We start from the raw sequence: 22,116 nt of genomic DNA on the forward strand, positions 1-22,116 counted from the left end.
AGAAAATTGTTATTTAAATGTAACTTTAGGATATTAATGCAACAGAAATGCAATAGGAACACAATGAACTGGTTAATATTTAGTAGCATAGCTCTTCTGCAATTTCACAGCCTGCAATCTTTCGTGAATTTCTTGATTTAGACTGCAGCAAAACTCTGGGAAAGGGCACCCCGCTTTGCTTTAATTTTTGTCCAAAGTTTTCTTAAATTTGAAATTTTATCATTGCGTAGCTGTTGCTTGATATAATGCCATACGTTTTCGATAGGATTGAGATCTGGATATTGTGCAGGCCAATCCAAACACGGAATATCATGCTCTTCTCGGAACCTCTTGACATTACCAGCTGTGTGAATGGGAGCATTATCCTGCATGAAGATGGGATTATCATCCAAATTCCGGCAAATTAGGGTAGAAAATGCCCAGTCAACATATTAATGTACTTGGTCGAATTAATCCGACCTTGCAAGCGAACTATAGGCCCTGGACCATTTGTACTAATAATGCCCCACATCAAAACTGAACCTCCACCACCTTGCAACGTTGAAACTGAGCACCTAGGATTAAATTCTTCGTCGTTCCTCCGATGGACGTACTGCCTACCATTACTGCCTAGCCTATTGAACTTGCTTTCGTTGCTAAAAAGCACTTTTGACTAATACGAAGAGTCATGACCTTCATTGCATCTGACGAAGTCCAGACAGCACTTTCTGTTCTTTACAGAAATCATTGGCTTGCGTCATGCAACATATTCTCGCAAATTAAATTCCTTTAATCTGTTTTTGACATTAGAAAGAGAGCACCTTTTACAAGATTGCACTGTTGTTGGATTTGGAGAGCCGTTTTAAATCTGTTTCTTAGGCTGCGGATCTTGATAGCATTGTCTTCCCTGTTAGAAGTAACTCTAGTACGATCAGATTTAGGGTCATCACGAACACTGTCGGTGTTTTGGTGCTTTTGTACAGGCTTTCGTACCGTTTTCTCATCACATTTCAATCTGCGGCCGATTTCTCGATTGGATAAACCAGAAAGGTGGAGATTAATGAGCTCCTGACGATCACTAAGAGAAATTCGATGCATATGGACTAAATGTTACGTTGTATAACCTGGAACAACAACAATTACGATTAGAGATACTTTGCTTCCTGCTGGTGGACATTTTAAACTGATTTAGGGGCGATAATTTAAGCTGGATTTAAGCGAATCTGTTGCTGCAGACTTTGTTTTTGCCTCCTCAATTTAGAGTTATTTTTTTAAATTGACGTAAACACTAGAATATTTCAATCAAAAGTCAAATATGAACAGGTAAAATTATAGAGGAACAAAAGGCTTATTTAAACAGTTACATTAAATTTAGCTTAAATTTACAGTTTTTGAAAGAAATTACAAGTGCGGACTTTCTGTTTTTGCAGGCAGTATATATATATATATATATATATATATATATATATATATATATATATATATATATATAGTATATATACATTAACATTCAGGTTGATTAAAAGTAGCCCCCTATTTAAAAATGCGCACATTGCAATAAATTAATGAATATGAGAAGAAAGTATAATGCTGGACTTTTATTTAAATGTTAATCTATGCGTTTTCATTTGTCACTAGCTTTTCAAATCGAACACGAATCGCATCAATTCATTTCACATTCATTCAGTTATCTGGCATTTAAACTTGTAAATTTACCGCTCTGTTGTTTTAAGACCTGTTTCTAGGGAATATTTTCTTACAGACTACTGCCATTTTGTAGCTTTTGCGCATGCGTCCCCTCCTCAACAAAAACCCGAGAGTGATCTGCTATGTCATCAATATCTTCAACACAATCACGCGTGAGCGTATGAATACCGAAAAAAAAAGAAAAAAAAAGAAAAAATACACAATTGCAGGTGGATACATATTTTCAAACACAGTAACTACTCAAATAATAACAAATAACGGTAATTGTGGCCTGGAAGACCAACACAACACCTACCTTAAAAACTTGTTTTCTATGAGTTATTGGGTGTGCTAAAACAAATATCGCATTTAAATATTCCGCAAATTAGTAGTTCTTCGGATATTAAGCAATATGATTCTTTATGGTATAACTAGTGGCCATTGTTGTACACGCAAGCGGGCATATTTTTGCGGCAAAAATGCCAGATTCGTTTTCAGCGGCCTCGAAAACCCCTGAAAACACAAGCTAGAATGAACGGTATTCAGTTAAAGTTAAAATTAACATTTATCGATGATCCTTATAGTGGATAGCGTATTTTAAACTTTGTAAAAGAAAGCAAGTAAACTAGTTATTGAACATTCATGTAATGGCTTCTCTGTCTTGTATTTTTCGATCTTACATAACTGTAATGACATATGCATTAAATGAACTTGACGCTGGCTGAAATAATATGTGTCTTAGTGACGCCATATTCTAATGTTAGTAACTGTTCGTTTATAAAGTGAAGAACTGGATTTCAGAATATGAGACGGACTTTGGCGTAGGAGGTTTTAATATTTAAGAATCGAATGTTGGACAATTTATGTGTGCATGTAGTAGCCAGTTATTGTCGTTATAATCACAGAATCTGTGTAACATTTCGAATTCCTCCCGGTGACTACTGATAGCAGTTGTAGAACTAAGTAGTAAGAGAGAAAATTCGGGACGCCTTCCTCTAACGATGATGCGATTGTTATGGTGTTGTTCGTAGGATATAATATAGTATTTGTTATCACGATTGAATGCGTTTGAAATGGTGTTCGAAAGCTACATAAGATAGTAGCTATTATCCTAACTGTATTGAATTTGTATGTGCCATCTGTTGTTACAAACCTACGATGGGTTTTTTCAGAATGGAATTCCTGCGACTAATATAGAAAAGAGAAGAAGGGACAACTAAATCCGTCTGTAATGGTATTCGAAAGCTACATAAGATAGTGGCTATTAGCCTTGCTGTGTTGAATTTTTATGTGGTATCTGTTGTTGCAAACCCACGATACTTTTATTTAACGGGGAATTCCTGGAGCTACCGTATTAATATAGAGATATCACCCACAGACAGTTTTGCTGTATGAAAGTTTATCAGCGTGGCTAGACAAGTAACTGCCTCAAGCTGAAATAAAAACTCAACCGTCCAGCTGACAGTAACAATTCTAATCCCTACGCTACCATCATACGAAATGCCTTATAGAAATTTCTAGACTTTATTATGTATGAACACTTTCATTGATAGTACAAATATGAAACTCCATTCTCCTTCAAAGTAATTACCTCCGGCTGCTATGCACTTATGTAATGTATTACCGTTCCAACAACTTCTAGAAGTCCTCTTGTGTGAGTGTGTCAGTGACTCCCGTCACAGCCTCTTTCATCTCAATTATCCTTTAATGATAGTCTCTAAGGTTTTCCTTAAACTTAGAGAATAATCAAAAGTCACAGGAAGCAACGTCTCAACTGTCTTGATGTTAAGTAGTCCGTGAAAAGAAAAGTGTCAACTTGATGTTAAATAGTCCCTGAAAAGGAAGTGTCCTGGTGAAAATGCCACTGACCCGATTTGAAAAATGCTGACCTCTTCCGACAGAATCTCTTTCTGAACTCCCTTTAAACCTCAACATAGAATTCCTTGTTGACTGTCTGTCTATTGGGGATCCAGTGAATGTAGATCACGCCTGTGCTGTCAAAAAAGGGCGATTATAAGTTTCTGGGCAGATTTGCTCTGTCTGGCCTTGTTAGGCCTCGAAGAGCCAGCATACTTGCACTGGGAACTCTGTCTCATGGTCTCTGTGTCATAGCAGTAAATCTAGCTTTCGTCGCAGGTCATCAATGCCTTTTTTCTGATCTTCTCTGAGTACCCTTGTGACAAAATTCACGCAAATCTTCTGTATCTTCACTTCCTCGAAAATAATTATGTACAGTTCCCACACTGACATCAAACTCTGCACTTATTGTCTATATAGACACACGACGGACTTATACATGAAATTCTTTATTTGACCAATCAACCCTGGTGTTCTGACTTCCTTACTTCTCCCACACCTCTCATCATCTCTCACAGACTCGATGTCCTCCTTGGATCTCTTATGCCACTCAACTGATGCTCAATTCATGCAAGATGGCCCAAAAGCAATCAGAAGCATTCCATACGTCTGTGGCATATTTAAAGTTTAAAACATAATTTTACCGCATATCGTTATTCTCAAGTGACGTCACGTTCAGATTGCATTTTTGAAATTCACAACCTGTGACAATTAGGCTATGTAGGGTGTATTCCAATTCCTGCTGTAGCTGTTCATTTAAACTTGAAATCATAACAGTTGGTCCGTCATCTCATAAGCTGTACAGCAATAACATACTGAATTTTCAAGAGTCTACGACAATTTAAACGCCTGTACAAAAATGTCTGGAAATTTATTGAAGACACCTCGTACCCTCGCTGAATGTCAGCGTAATCTCAATGTAAACAAGTGCTAGATAGCTGGAATTGTTTTATCGAATGAGTGACCCCTTCAAATCTTTAAAGATAGCGGCTATTTGTCTTTACGTTAATGAAATAATATTAGGTTCTCGCCAGTCATTGTTTTCTGTTTATCTTCACATGGAAAAAAAAACAGCATATATTATTTTTAAATATGAGAATGAATAAAACGATTAAAGAATAAAACCATACATGAATTACCCCCTTAGAAACATTAGAAATAGCTTATCAGGACCGGAAGTCATAAAAATTGAGCACCATATAGGACAAAATAAACGAAACAGAAAATTACACACAAAATATATACATTAAGTAATAAATAATTGATGAATTGACATCAAAATAAAAAATATATAAATAGGTACAGACAAGCTATAATTAAATAAACAATAAAAATTATTAAAAATAATATATGCAGTTCTTTTTCCTCGGTAAGATAAACATTAAAAAATGGCTGACGAGAGCCTGATATTATTTACTATTAACTGGTCCTTCTTATATTGGCTTGAAACCGACGGTACCAATGTTTTTTCTGACCTTCTGTACAGTTTATATATATATATATATATATATATATATATATATATATATATTTGAGTTTTGTATATTTAGGCAGAATTTCATTATTCGCGCATATTTTATTGAAGAGGATCTTCGTTCTTCTTTTTATGATCTTTCTTTCGAATTTTTCTTGTTTTCGTACAAGTATTTTTGTTGTGGGATCCAAAGTTCTTATAAAGTCCCCTAGTATACCGAACGTTTTCGGTCTTGATTGACCATCGTCAGCGTTGTTCTTCCTGTGCATCCTACTTATTGATTGATTTGTTCTCTGTCGTTTTACTGTTTTTATTACTAATTTGCTATGTGTAGTTTCGCCTAATTTGAATTTTTTTCCATCCTCTTCACCTTTATCGTGTTATCTAACAATGATAGAAGCATTAATAATAAAAAGTAAAAACCCAACCATTAATAAAATAAAGTAAAAAACCCAACCATTAATAAAATAAAGTAAAAAACCCAACCATTAATAAAATAAACTTTGACAACAGCAGCCGAATTCTCCACCTATTCTAACACGATAAAGGTGAAGAGGATGGAAAAAAATCCAAATTAGGTAAACTAGGGGACTTTATAAGAACTTTGGATCCCACAACAAAAATACTTGTACGAAAACAAGAAAAATTGGAAAGAAAGATCATATAAAGAAGAACGAAGATCCTCTTCAATAAAATATGTGCGAATATATATATATATATATATATATATATATATATATATATATATATATGTGTGTGTGTGTGTGTGTGTGTGTGTGTGTAATAGTTGCATCGCTGTAGTTTCCTTGATGTAAATCCACAGAAACTCCGGTGTTTATAAAAAGTGCTTAATGACAATCAGGGTGTAATTACAGTATGTTTATTTATTTATAAAATAATATTGGCTACATATGTGCATACATATTTCTGCTGTAATTCCTTTAGTAAATCAGCGAAGACCAAAGGAATTGCAGTAGAAAAAGTGTGCACATATGTAGCCAAAATTGTTCGCATCAATAAACATACTATATGTATATAAGTGTACGTTTTATAGTAATAGCATGTATGCATTCTTGCGCATTGCATACGTGCACATATATACATATTCTATTTGCTTTCTAAAATGCGTTTATTCGACAGCGCAACAATTATTCTTCTTTTGTCAATTCAAAAACAGTTTTTGAATTTCAACCGAATAAATTGTCGACTATTATGAATTATGATTCCGACACAAAAACCTGAGCGAAATATCTTTTTTCTTTTAAATTTTCTCTAAAATACCTTCTTATTATGGTAAATTGCAACAGACGTTTTCGTCATTGCCGAAACTCTTTTTAAAAATAGATGAAAATCAGAAGTTTAAACCTGCAATCAATTATTTCCGTTATAACATATAAATTACCATGACAACCGATGGCTTGTTCGGTTTTATGCTTCTCTATTTTCTTGTATAATACACTTCAAAAAGGTGTGTTGCTGGTCACGGAAAATGCCGTGTAACGATCGTTAGCGATTGTCACTGTTTGGTAAGTAGAAATATTTCGATAACAAAAAGGAATGTTTGAATAACAGAAACAATGTTATCAAAACAGATTAGCTATTTAAAGATAAAATATTTATGTTAAAATACGTACCAAGAATGTTAACTTGGTTGATAGGAATTTTAGTTTTCATAACTAACATAAACAGGAATTAAGATAAAGAATACAGAAGATTTATTGTCAGAGAGCCAAGAAAAGAAAGAATTTAAATAGATATACATGTGGACAGTTAGGAGATATTTGTTCGGTATCCAACACGTTAGCAAGCAGACGGAGGTCTTGTGCTCCAGAGCTTTGACTTGGCGTCTGTGGAAGTCAAAGAGACGAAATAAAAAAAAAAGGTAGACTTGTCTGAAGTGTGCCTATTATCCCATGAAGAGACCCAGTATGGAAATAAATCATTATATCCAAATATAATTCACGTCTTAGCGTTTCACTTTTCGAAAGAAAACCATCTTTAATTGCAGGAAGTACGAAAGAAACTTTGAAAAGGTATGCGTCTTTTGCTGGTGTCCCCGCCGACAATGCCATTCGTCGTTTTATTCATGTATTGTCCTGTTATGAAAATGTATTGAATATATAGATAACAACAGAGAAACTTTATATAGCTCCTATACAACATGCACTGATACACGTATATATACCTATAATATAAAGCTGAACGTCTGTGTGTGTGTCTGTCTGATCACGAATATGCTCCTATATGGTTGACTATTAAAAAAAAAACTGATTGCATATAATGAAAGAGAATGTATCGAGGATCAGGAATAGGTATGTTTGATTTAGCAGAAGGGTGGTTAATAAAATTGCGGGGTCTGCGTTCGCGCCTGGCCCCCAAAGTATGGAAATAAAAAATGAAAAAAAAAAAAAAAACGTTTACAAGGGTTTTTATATAGATGTACCTAATACTTTGATAAGTATGTTTCAACTATAATATGGGATGGTATAATACAATTGTGGGGTCTGCGTTCGCGCCTTTACACCATGGAAAGATGGCACAAACTTTAACAAAGGCGTTTCATATCTATTTGCGTAAGTATACTATTATACTTATGTTTCAGTTTGAAGAAATATGGTATAATAACATTATTGGGTGTTCATTCGGGCCTAACCTCCATAGAATGTAAATATCTCACAAAGTTTACCAAGGTTTTTTAAGGGGGTAAGGGTCCACAATAACACCTTAACTTTAATCTTAATTCACGTTAGCTTTTATTTATTTTTTTGAGTTGAATCATATTGTGTCGAATAAATTCACCTCATAAATTCACGTTCTTATTAAAGTGAAAGCAAAAAAAGTGGGAACTTTAGACAATTCTCGACACAAATTTTGCATAACTCTGTTTTTTTCCTTCTCCACTTGCACGTGGCACTCTTTCGAAAATAGATAAATAATAAAAAACAAGAACGTTACTTGTTATCGTGTCAAAAGAAGGAAAAAGTCTGCTCACGTGATTACGTGTCTTTTTAAAAACATTTACATAACCTTTTTATTTATATATCCGTTTAAGCTTTTTTTGTCAGTGTACTAGAAGGAATTCAATTGATTACAACCATTTCTGCGTGTTCTTTAAATTACAATAGTACAACTCTGAATCCGACGGCGCAATACTACACCGTTCAATACTGTAAAACTGAAACGAAGCTGTTCGGCTTGAAAAGGGAGCCATTTTCTTCTTATTCATATTCATATCGATTCTTTGCTTTAAAAAACTAAAGTAATTACGTGTTTACTTTTTTAATATCCCATTTTGCTGTTTCGGATTATTTTACTAAAGTAAGTAAAGCTTCATTATTTTTCAAAACTGTTTTTGTGTCTTTGTTTTTCGATATTTCGTCGATATTATTTAGTAAGAGTATTTAGCAGAAAAACCAACAAACGACTATCCGACAAAATAAATATACAAGAAATAAATGTTATCTTAGTCAATAAAAGTTCAGTTCATGTTTTTTTTTTGTTTTGAAATAGTTTTTAATGCTCTTTACTTGAAATTATTTCAGCGAACCGAAATTAAAACGAAATTTGAGGCGATAACTACTTAAATGAATTTGTATATAAACTACACATGCCATAATCGAATATTCCTCAAGCACAAAATAACGGAAAACATTAAAATATGTTTATAAATATTCCTTACGTTGACGGAACTCTCTTAAATTGTTAACACAGAATGCTCAGGTGCCCTCCTGCAAATTGAAAACGGAGCTCTCCATTTCAAATCGCTGCCATTTTGATTTTTTTTTAAACCGATTCGTGAATTAATAAATTTTTTTTTTTTTACAAACTACTTAAAAATACAAACCAATGAACTTTTCTACCATAAAAGTAACTTTTATTGAATATGGTAACATTTATTTCTTGTATATTTATATTATTACATATATATATAACATTTTCTCTTTGTAGGAAACATCATTTTGTTGGTCACTCTTGGCTACGAATGGAAACAAAGTTGATATAAAAAAATATGTTTTCGCGAAAATTATCTTTACTTTCATCATATTTTGCTTAGGGTAAAATTTTTGAGTATCAAAACCTATCTCTTTACAACCCCCCCTTTTCATAACATATACTTTCATCAATCACAGTCCATTTTCTGTAGGCTGTTTTTGAACCCAGTCAACGACGGGTACTTCTGCTAGTATATATATATATACATATATATATATATATTGTATTTTGTGTACAGAAAGTTGTTAGATTAGTATTGATGAGATGGGTATTGGCTGAAGAGAGCTTGATATGGATATCTTAAACGGTCCTAATTATCGGGCTTGAAACCGACGGTACCAATGACTTGTCTCATCTAACAAGTTTCTGTACACAAAATACAAAATATAAATACGCTCTTATATTTCTGATTTTCCTTTTAATTGAGAACTCTGCTGGATTTCTTTTTCCAAAAAAAACTAATTGTTATTCGGGTGGATATTTGATTTTGATTCATTCTTAAGTTGTCAAGTCTCACGAAATGTTTTCGTTGGTAATATTTATGAGAACATAAAAAACTAGCAAGGAAACTAGTCGTTGACCGAGATAATTTTTTATATAATGGCTCAAATTAAAGTTTAAAATGCAGAAGTCAAGTATCATGGTTAGATTGTGCTCTGAAAAGAAACATTCATTTGAACGTGCGCTTGTCTTATCAAAGCATATATTTTAATTTTATACAGCAGATCCTTCTGCTTGTGTGGTAATAAAACTTCTCAAATGCACTTGTAATATTAGGCTGGATAAGGATGAGATCCTTCCTTTTTTAATCATCGTGTTTTGATTATTGATTATCGATTTTCGATACTCATTGAAGACATTCCCATACAAGACATATTCAAGAATACTCATAGAGACATAAAGTGTTTTTATTTGAAATTAAAAAAAAAGTCGGCCAAGCCGTTGCTGAGTCCACATGAAACGAACTATCAAAAGCGGGCACAGAGAAATTTTCTTATATATATATATATATATATATATATATATATATATATATATATATATATATACAGGATAATCACAAAGTAACACTCTATTCTAAAATAACTATAAACAAAACATACGAAACAAAATCCATATAATATACTTATTATATTCATTTATTGGAGAAATTATACTTTAAAAATACATTATAATTATTTTAGAATAGAGAGTTAACATCGAACCCCCCCTCTCTCTCTCTCTCTCTATATATATATATATATATATATATATATATATATATATGTGTGTGTGTGTGTGTGTGTGTGTGTAGATATGTATATATATAAACATATATATCTATAAATATAACTTTTATATATTTTTAATAAACAAATAAGTGTAAATATATAAAGTACTACTAATAGTAGGGTGATAAGTAGATAATTGATTAGTCCTAATCTTATAAATACAAAGCTGGTAAATTAAAAATGTATATCCATTTTGAATTTGTGAGACAAGGACGAATCTCGCAGGTAAGGAAGACATTTTTTTAATAACATTTAATAAGTTAGCAAAATTACTCCTGGGTAAGTAACTAGATCCAATATCTGAAATATTTTTTTGTTCTTGTGATTAAGGGAGGTAGTCTTTGATGAACACTGCTGGGGAGCAATGATTTAATATACTGTTTTGTTTTTAAATCCCCGAAACAGTGTTTAATAGTAAACAACCGATGATCCCTTATATTAACATTAGGACTATTGTGAATTCGAGAGAGCAAGTTGATTCATTGATAGCATGGGGTTTAAATGACTAAATAGTTTTCTAACCAATGGTAAAAGAATATAAAAATTTAATAAGATTTTTTTATATAGTTTTTAAGGTTAGAAAACTTCCAAGACTACACACACACACACACACACACACACACACACACACACACACACACACACACACATATATATATATATATATATATATATATGAGTTAGAGAAAGAAAAGAGATACAGAAATTAGAAAATAAAAAAAAGTATAATAAGAACAAAAATAGAAATGAAAAATGAAGCCCTTGACGTTTAATCTCGTTCAGTACTCCGAAAAAAGATTTATCGAGAAAGTATAATACGAACTTTTTTCCTATCACGTTTGGAAAGTTTTCTGTAAATTAATTTCTTTCTTACTTATTTATGACTGTTCTACAGACATTGAATCCTGAGTCTTCCCGTTATTATATATTCGAATCATTACTCAGAAGAGTGCATCTTCGTAATCTATATAAATAGATGCTAACATAGTCCGTCTTGTACAGGGTTCCGCTACTGTTATTTATAGAAAAAAATCATGAAGCCATACACAAATTCACACAAAGGATTTAAACTCAGACGATAGCAAAATGTGTCTGTCCGGTCTCGACCACATGGAAAGTAGTCTTTTGATCAACAGAAAACAGCCGTATCTCTCGCTAACACGTTGTAAGAACAGCTTCATGAGTGGTGACGTCTCTCAACATTACTGGCTATAGCAGCTGAAGAGACGTTATTCTTTCATTCTACTTTCTTTTTGAGAGGGAAGGGATGAACAACTTAAACTTTTGTGATTCTTTGGACGAGGAAATATATGTTGAAGAAAGTTCAAGGAACGAAAACGTACTATACGAAATCCCGTCGAAATTAAGCTATGAAATAACCAATTACTTATCAAATGAATCGCATGAAAGAAAACGTTGGAAGAACGAACGCATATGTCGATACGACGCCGAAAAAATCACGTAGAGAGAAAAATAAAAAAGGAACAGAAAATAAAACCGTTGCAAACAAGAAATCGCGAGCATAAATTTATTTTGAAGCGCAAAAAACGAGATTAAGGAGTTAAGAAAAAAAAAACAGGGTTTGTATTACTGTACACATAGATTCGAAAAGGTTGTTAAAAACAAATATATAACAAATAAATATTATCAAAGGCAAGATAAGCTACTTTTATACCTAACCGGATATGTTTTCAGTGTTTTTATTTAATGTAACATGTTTATTCAGCTCGAAAAACATTGCGTTTACCGATGTATTGGAAAATTCTAAATAGCGCCCGACTCTCTCTTTAACACGGTAAGTTTGGGAAAAGGTGCTATAAATATAAAACTAGACAAAATACTGTCACAAACTCGCTCAATATATATTAACGTGACATAGGTTGACATATATTCGGTGGTTTTTTAATAGTATTTTGTCTAGTTTATTATTTATAACATCTTTTCCCGAACTTACCGTGTTAAAGAGAGAGTCGGACGCCATTTTGAATTTTCCAATACATCGGTAAACAATGTATGTTTTTCGAGCTGAATAAACATGTTACATTGAATAAAAACACGAAAAATATATCCAGTTTGGTAGAAAAGTAACTTATCTTGCCTTTGATAACATTTATTTGTTATATATTTGTTTTCTGACAACTTTTTCGAATCTATGTGTACAGTAATACAAACCCACGTATTTTAACAAACTGAAAATATGGATATAAAAAAATGATTTTGCATGTTATTTTTGTTATGTGGTGAAATAATCTTAAATAAGAAACATGATCTTTTCTTTAGGTTAATTATTTTTTTACTGTGCAATATTTCATGAATTTATTAAAAATATTGTTTTTGATTTTGAAAAAATATTGTGGTTCATTTTGATTAAAAAATATTCATTTTGATTAAAAAATATTTATTTTGATTAAAAAAATATTCATTTTGATTAAAAAAATATTCATTTTGATTTAAAAAAAATATTGTTCATTTTTATTAAAAAATATTCATTTTGATTTAAAAAATATTGTTCATTTTGATTTAAAAAATATTGTTCATTTTGATTAAAAAAAAGTTTAATTTTAATATTTGTTTATTGTCTTAACTCATATCAAATGTTTTGCTTGTGTTCTGCTTCAAATATTCATAATCTTACATGCATAATTTTCATTTAATTACATTAAATAAACTTCAAGTTTATTTCAAATCAAATCGTGTTCCTTCACTTTTTAAAAATGTAATTTATAAGTAATTAAAGAACGCATTCTAATCTTTAAAATCTATAATACAACGAAATATTCAATTGCTTATAATATACTTAAAAAAAAACACAAGTTATTTGTTTATTATTTTTTATTATTAATATTAGATTAGTTTCAGTATAAATCATCGTGTTCTTTCTTTATTTCTTTATTTTAATCCAATTTTGAAGTTTTGTAACGCTCTCTGTAAAAATTACTGTTCATTATTGACAGTCTAAGAGTTCCACATATCTTGCTTGTTGGGACCTCGGCGATGACGTCATTTTTTCAGCTGGCCGGCCATCTTTATAACGAAGGCCACGATATAAGTCGATGAAGCAGCTGAAGAGACGTTATTCTTTCATTCTACTTTCTTTTTGAGAGGGAAGGGATGAACAGCTTAAACTTTTGGGATTCTTTGGATCAGAAAATATATGTTGAAGAAAGTTCAAGGAACGAAAACGTACTATACGAAATCCCGTCGAAATTAAGCTATGAAAAAACCAATTACTTATCAAATGAATCGCATGAAAGAAAACGTTGGAAGAACGAACGCATATAAGTCGATACAACGCCGAAAAAATCACGTAGAGAGAAAAATAAAAATAAAAAGGAACAGAAAATAAAACCGTTGCAAACAGGAAATCGCCAGCATAAATTTATTTTGAAGCGCAAAAAAAAACAAAAAAAAAAAAACAAAAAAAAAACGAGATTAAGGAGTTAAGAACCCCCCCCAAAAAAAACAAACAAACAAAAAAACAAAACAAAAACAAAAAAACAAAACAAAAAACAATATTAACCCAGATCGAAAGTGAGGTTCATATATATGAAGATTAATACTAATATTTATAAATTCGACTATACCAATTTTAACATTTCAGCTTCTTTTTGTAAATGTAAAAATACCGTGACATAGGTTGACATATATTCGGTGTGTTTTTATAGTATTTTGTCTAGTTTATTATTTATAACACTTTTTCCCGAACTTACCGTGTTAAAGAGAGAGTCGGGCGCCATTTTGAATTTTCCAATACATCGGTAAACAATGTATGTTTTTCGAGCTGAATAAACATGTTACATTGAATAAAAACACGAATAATATATATACAAAAAGAAGCTGAAATGTAAAAATACGAAATTACTTGAATTTCCGCAACAAAATTCGAATGTCATCTAGAACCTAATAGAATATATTACTAAAGAACCCCAGATCTTAAATCAAATTGTAAAGAATTGGCGATATGGTGTACATCGTACAAGATCCGAGACATACTCATAAACGCCAACAAAACCAGTTACAAAATGTGACTCAGATGAAACTAGCGATATATTACCCGTATAAAAAAAACCGCTCGATGCCATTTTTTAAGCTTTCAACTTCGACCCACCGAAACCGAATCCAGAACAGCGATGGTCGGACAGAAAGAAAAAAGTCACTCACCCACTAACTATATTCCTGAAGCGGAAAAAGATATTAACAGCTTTTTACGATGCAAAAAATGTTGGGAAGCGTCGCTGTAAGGACTCACTAATACACAATTTATGAACTCCTCGATACAGTATAAAAATACCAATAGGAACCAGTCTTGTTACATGTGTGTAGCTCGTAGTACGTTATATTGGCGTTAAATACAACAATACTCGTGATTTATGTATTACGTCTTTTCAATGCCTTATTTCTAAAGCATATCCCTGTGCGAATCTATCTTAGTGACCCTTTTTAGGCCACGACACACAGCAAAGAATTTTTCTTTCTCTCTCTGTGTAATACAGTAGAGTTGTATGCAAGTATATATATTCATGAGTTTCTATTATCGTCTAGTGGTGTCTGTATGTGAGTGTATAAACGTATGTATATACGTGTGTATATACGTGTGGTCGTTTATCTAAAGTTCGTTGTGTAGATATGTACATTTAAATACAATTCATGACGAGACAATATTATGCTTAAATACTTTTTACAACACAAAAGACGAATGACACTTATTTAGGATTTCAACATCTGGCCAACAGGAAAAGATATCTAGTTCATTTTGGGCCTTGTCTTGACGGAAAGCTGCAATGAAAATTCTCCCCATGAACGACAGAGCCTCGAGTTTTATTTACGGCAACTTCTTATTCCAGAGTGTATTTTCTCTTGGAAAATTGCACGCTGATTCTGACTATTGCTATTTCTGACCCTCTCTTCTCGGGACCATTACAATCTATAGACCGTCTCTCCGCCCCCCTCTCTCTCTCGACTCGGACTAACTGTTTTCTCTCTAATTTCTACATATCTCAAAAAGACCTTACCCCTCTCAAAATGACGTCATTAGTATACGTTACTAAGATTACCACATGATATTTTTACATGCCATTATTTGTAAATTGTCAACTAAATTTTTATGATAAATTCTTTAATTAATGTAAATAAACATTTGTTCTAAATATTTTGATTATTCTAAAGCATATTTTTGCTGACAAAACTTTTTGGCTTAAATAATTGTTGTGGTGACACCTACTCATTTACATGTGTGGATAATATTACACATAAATAGCAAGACTCGGTTAGTCTGAGTGTGTGTTAACCAGAAGCCACTGAAGGCCGAGCCGAGAGCAGATATGTTCTCCAGCCAAGACTCTTACCTGACAACCATTATGTAAATATACTGTGAATATACTTTTTCTAATACACTTCTTATTGATCTACCTTTGTTTGTTGAGTCTTCATTTGTATTGCCTTATACGTTATTTGGTTCAACCTGCAAACATAACAGTTAGCGACGAAGATGAACGTCAAACATAACAATAATCATAATAATCATCAACCAGCACACGTTTCAGCATTGCCCGATCAATATCTAACACTTGTATACAAAAAGTGAAAGGGATCTTCCATGAACAAAGTTTCTTTTTCTAGAACCTTTTATCTATGGAACTGAGCATTTTCAAGTACAATGCAAATGTTGAAGTATTCTCTTAAATAACTAAGCTATGGCCAATTTAAATTAACGTTACGAATCACCGCTCGCCTGACGCACACATCAACACTTATTCTTGAGTGGAATTTGGGTCTTGATAATTTAGTAAAAAATGTGTTACGGATAGGCGAACTATGTCGTTGTAAGGGATTAAAATAATCTCAGAAGTCGATTCAGGAGTGTGCGTGCTTTGATATGACATTCCTCACTATCTTATATTCTTCCACCATCAGCTTATCTAAACATGACTTTCAAACTGTAATATTCAACACACGGACAAGAGATCGTCAAGTATCGAACATCTGTCAGTCATTCCTTCTATCGATCAGGCACAAGACGCTAACTTCCGAGGACTCGCTAAACCCTTTAACCCTTTCATGCGTGATTACTTGCAGAAATTTTACGTACCTGATCTAAATTGTTCTTTAACCACGTGTCTTACGAAGATAGCCGGAACGATTAATAATGTGTAAATAAATGATCAAGCGTTAACTATCCTACATTTTCTCTGGTAAAGTTTTACTATGCTGCACTTCCAACTAACAATTTCCGGGATTAAATTCGACACACTGTTGTCAAAAATAATAAACATATGCCTCCTAAAACTTCTTCAAAGAAACTTAAATGTATTAATTGCTGTTTAAACTTGACAAAAGTTGAAGTATCTGAATTTACAAGAAGGGCTTACACCTTCTTTTCATGGAACTAAATAAAGCTAAGTATAGCACACATTATGAACCCTCACGCCTGCCAGTTTTGTTTTTAAATTCATGATTATCAGTTCATTTATTTTTTCAATTTTCTTATCTGTATGTTCAAGCTGAAGATGGGTCACCCTACCGGATGCCAGATATTCACCCGCTATCTTCTATATTCACATCGAGAAATCTTTTGTGAATTATAACCGTCCCTTTTAAGTCAATTGTGTGAATATCTCTTGCAACAACTGTAAAAGAATAATAAAGAATGTGAGAGAGTTGTATGCTCACCTCATCAAGTCTTAAGTAGCTGAGCAGCGGCTTGGTTCTCATGAGATCTGTCGAATAACACACAAGGTCCTAAACAGAAGCGCGTCCTCTATTCCAACCATCATGAATGGACCTGAGGTAATCTCATCAGCGTCAGACAAAGACACACTCACTGCCAAGAACTTTGCAGCAAATTCTGTTCTATGCTATCAGGGCCGGCTACCCGACCCCTTGCGTATTTCCTCCTGTGTCTGAAAACACGCTATGCGACACAAAAATAACTGTGCGTGATGTCGTCAAGCTTATCAAAAATCTCCATTCCAGTAAAGTAACTGACACCGATGGCTTTCCGATTACAGTGTTCAAAAAGCTTCAACCAGAACTAGCGCCTATACTTACAAAGCTGTTTAAAGGTTGTCTTAAAGAAAATTGCTTCACCACGCTATAATTAGTGAATGATAGAAATCTTCCTAAGATTCCAGTTTTGTTTTCATGTCATACATAAGACCTTGGTATTTCGTTATCTGTTCATTACTTTATTAGTTTAGGAGTAGATTCTCTACATGCAAATCTATCAACATATACACACACATCTAAATTTAAAGAAATAGAGATGTTGGAACGTCTCATGCATGAAAATATCGTTGTTTATATTTTCTAAAATATATTATTATTATTTTTTTTTACACGGTGGCCACCACTTATCAAGGCCCGGAAGCCACTCAGGGATAAGGGTTATTGCAAGTACAATACGTTAGTGTGGAGATTTATTGAAGTGTTTACTTAAGGGGGCGGTTCATTAGGAATTTGTTTACGTTGGACTTGAAGACATCCAGGTTGTAGTCAGGTGGGAAGCAGGCAGACGGAACAGAGTTCCACAGGCGTGCAGTTCTAAGAAAGAAGCTTTGTTCATGGAATCTATATTATATTTTGCTTATATTCAGATGTAAATTTATTTTTATTTTCTGAAGTTGTTTCTGCATTTACGATGAAACACACAGATTATCATGGAAATTTAATAATATAACTGTACTCAATCTTTATTCGATTGTCTATGAATTTCCAAAAAAAATATATAGTGCGTCGTACGTGTCCATGCTTTTTTTGGTATGATATGAGCGATGATATACGGCAATTACATCAATCAAACTTATCTTCTTTTTTTCACTTTTTAGCTGTGTTGTTGAGACTGGACCACAATCATTGACTATTCAACATGAAGGTTTGCTTATTACAGACGTGTGATTAAAAATGAGACAGTTATCATTTCATTTGCCATCATTCAGAACATAAGAATTTCAGAAAACGATCTCATACATTAGTAACTGGTCTTCTCGTTATATAAAAAGTACTGCGTTTGAATAGAAAAGTTTTAATGACACATATTAGCGACAGAGCTAACTGCATAACGGAAATCGATAAATCCACGTGACTTCCGGCCAGGATCGTTGTCTCTAAGTCTGGCGATACATCAAGGAAGAAAGACGTGTCGAATGCGCCTTCTCACATGGAGTGTAACAAGACGAGTTATCTTTCTTTCTATCTATCTATCTCGCGTTTGCAAATATAACACATCCCTCTGATGATTTCTGCAACGGATATTCTCTTTTTAAAAGACACTTTTTAAAATAAAACACAAAATCACGTCCGAGTGATTGTACCTATTTACTATGCCTCCCCACGGGACAGAGTTAGACACCAGGGTCGTTTTTTAACGTGGAGAAAAGGTACAAAAATAAAAAATTGTCTCAGTCGTGAAGGATTTCTCCTCCACCGAAAGAGAACAAGAAATGAAAGTGCAGCATCTGAAGAACAGATACTACACTTTGATCTTGACCAAAAGGAGCCTAATTGTTGTCCGAGTGATTGTATCTGCAGACAGCAAACAACCTGGATTCGACGACGACAAAAGTGTATTATGCCTTGTAGAAGTTTCCAGACTTTATTTTGTATGAACACTTTCATTGATAGTACAAACATGAAACTCTATTCTCCTTCAAAGTAATTACCTCCGACTGCTATGCACTTATGTAATGTATTACCGTTCCAACAACTTCTAGAAGGCCGCATGGAAGTCCTCTTGTGTAAGTGTGTCAGTGACTCCCGTCACAGCCTCTTTCATCTCAGTTATCCTTTAATGACAGTCTCTAAGGTTTTCCTTAAACTTAGAGAATAACCAAAAGTCATAAGGAGCAAGGTATCAACTGTCTTGATGTTAAGTAGTCCGTGAAAAGAAAAGTGTGAACTTGATGTTAAATAGTCCCTGAAAAGGAAGTATCCGGGTGAAAATGCCACTGACCTGATTTGAAGAATGCTGACCTCTTCCGACAGAATCTCTTTCTGAACTCCCTTTAAACCTCAACATAGAATTCCTTGTTGACTGCCTGTCTATTGAGGATCCAGTGCATGTAGATCACGCCTGTGCTGTTAAAAAAAGGGTGATTATAAGTTTCTGGGCAGATTTGCTCTGTCTGGAAGAGTCAGCATACTTGCACTGGGAACTCTGTCTCATGGTCTCTGTGTCATAGCAGTAGATCCAGCTTTCATCGCAGGTCATCAACGTCTTTCTTTCTGATCTTCTCTGAGTACCCGTGTGACAAAATTCACGCAAATCTTCCGTATCTTCACTTCCTCGAGAATAATTATGTACAGTTCCCACACTGACATCAAACTGTGTACTTATTGTCTATATAGACACACAACGGGCTTATACATGAAATTCGGCCCTGTCGGTGGGGAATTAGAATACACCGATTGCCCCCCTGTAGAGGGTAAAAGTCCCTCAATGGGGGTCCTGGATATGACCTTAAACTATATCCAGTGGTGAGGCCCCAGCTTGTGGGCTTTGGAGAGTGTGCAGCTACCTTTTAAATACCATTGCTCCCAGGTCCACTCTGACCCGGAGTGGTAGTACCTGTTAGGGTTTCAACTATGGGTTAAATAGAAACCGACTTGAAAACAACAAATATATTCTATTAAAAATTTTTTCTTCAAAATCTTTGGATTCGGCATTAAATAACCCGAAAAGGGCTGATATGCCGTAAACCAACCAACCAACCAAACCAACCAACCAACCAACCAACCAACCAAACCAACCAACCAACCAACCAACCAACCAACCAAACCAACAACCAACCAACCAACCAACCAACCAACCAACCAACCAAACCAACAACCAACCAACCAACCAAACCAACAACCAACCAACCAACCAACCAACCAACCAACCAAACCAACAACCTGAATTCGACGGCGGAAAAAGTGTATTAGAGGTCATGCAGTGAAAATATTACAGTTATAACGAAAATAAATAATTAAAACTAAGACAAATAAGAGAAAAGGAGTGTTTTTCAATTTTCTTATCATATTGATTTATATGCTGATAGTGCACCCTACCAATTGACAGACATTCACCCGCTACTTCTGTCATTCCAATCGAAAAAAATCTTTTGAAAATTCTAATCGTCCCTTTAAGTGGAATTGTTTGTAACTTTCTTGCACTTGGTTCACCCGGTATATTTGCCAGGCAGAATGTGAAATTCTTGTTCACGAGTCCTATAGCTCCTATATTACTAGGATGATAGAAATCTTCCTAAGAATTGTGTTCCCTTTCGTATTGTACATAAGACATTGGTATTTTATTATCTTCTCCCACGCAGCGCTGTCTGTTCGGCGCAAAAGTGTGAAAATGAAAGAAATGGAATTTGTCAGGTGAAGGTCGAACCACTGCATTACAAATATGCATGCGTAACGTAGCAACTATTAGCTCATGTATTAATTTTAGCCTTGCAGACAAACAGATCTTCATAGCTTAAGCATTAACGTCAAAGGAAAAGTAAATCATAAGCTAAACGATTTGGTTTCAATTCTAGGTGGTGGCGTACGAGTCATTTTTTTCAAAAAGTTTTTAAATGATTACTATATACTGAGTTCAATATCTCTATATAAATAAAATGAACTCATTTTTCCCCTCCGACTTTGACCTTTATAGGACTGCACCTGTATACATTTGGTGCAGCCGTATCATTCACAAACTGAATCACGACATCTGCCGTATGTTATAGGCTTATTACATATCCAGTATCTCGCTGATCAGAGTTTCCTATATTCTGTCTGGTGAGAGTCCACTGTAAAAATCGGTTACATTTAATGGAAGTAGTAAAGTATACTATCTCTAATAAATTCATCCTTCCACCGCCACTCACTTACACCGTTTCAGACCGTTCACAGGAGACATTTAAAACCGACCACCGGTTAGAATTTATCTAAAAACTGGACTGGACTTACGCTGAAACAAACCACGCTTACTTTGCCATTGGTTAGCATAAAACATAAACACAATTTATAAAGCATTTATTATAATAAAATTAGATTAAAACAGAACACAATCCGTTACCTGGAATTGAATTCACAATTACATTACTTCGATTTCGTTATAACCCGCGTGGTTAGAGTTTTATGAAAACCTGAATTGACATTTACGTGAAACGCACCAAACTTACTTCCACAAACACAACTTCCGTTTTGCTCTTTCCTTTCGTTCTTTTTTTTTCTTTCTTTCTTACCTTTCGTTGTCTTTTTCGCTTTTTTGGTGATGGTGGTGGTGGTGGGGGTACTTCCCTATGTTTCTCTTTCTTTCCTTAAACATAAACACAAACTAAACGCTATACGTTATCTTGAATTGCATTACCGAACACATTACTTCGATTACTCGACTTCCATTAACTTTAGACTCGCGTTGGTAGGGTTTTCTAAAAATCAGAACTGCGATTTACGGGACGGCATGTTTAACATCGTTACATTTTCATTTTCTTTCGTTGTGCTGATGGTGGTGGGGGGACTACTTTCCTATGTTTTCAGTCTACACGATATTTCACTTTTGTAAAGCTATTTCTTACCAAACTTCCTTGGCAGTGGTTGGTCTGAACTTAGCTTCTTCTTGCTTTTGTCACGGACAGTTTTATGTAGGATGTTCACGGGTAGGTTCCCCACACAATCTATATATATTAGCACCAGAGGGTAGAACATCAAACACTGTGTATCCAAGAGCTTTATACAAATAGGAAAGCCAATTCTCCCTTCTATTATTATTTATAGTTATTTTTTGCTGTGAATTATCAGCATGGCAGTCTCATAAGTATTGTCCACACTCCACCCATATTCCTGTCAGGTCAATGTTTTAAAACTCTGATAGGAAATTCTTATGGG

The sequence above is a fragment of the Euprymna scolopes genome, chromosome 24 (genome assembly GCF_053919585.1).
Source record: "Euprymna scolopes isolate OS-2025 chromosome 24, ASM5391958v1, whole genome shotgun sequence".
Lineage (NCBI taxonomy): Eukaryota > Metazoa > Mollusca > Cephalopoda > Sepiida > Sepiolidae > Euprymna > Euprymna scolopes.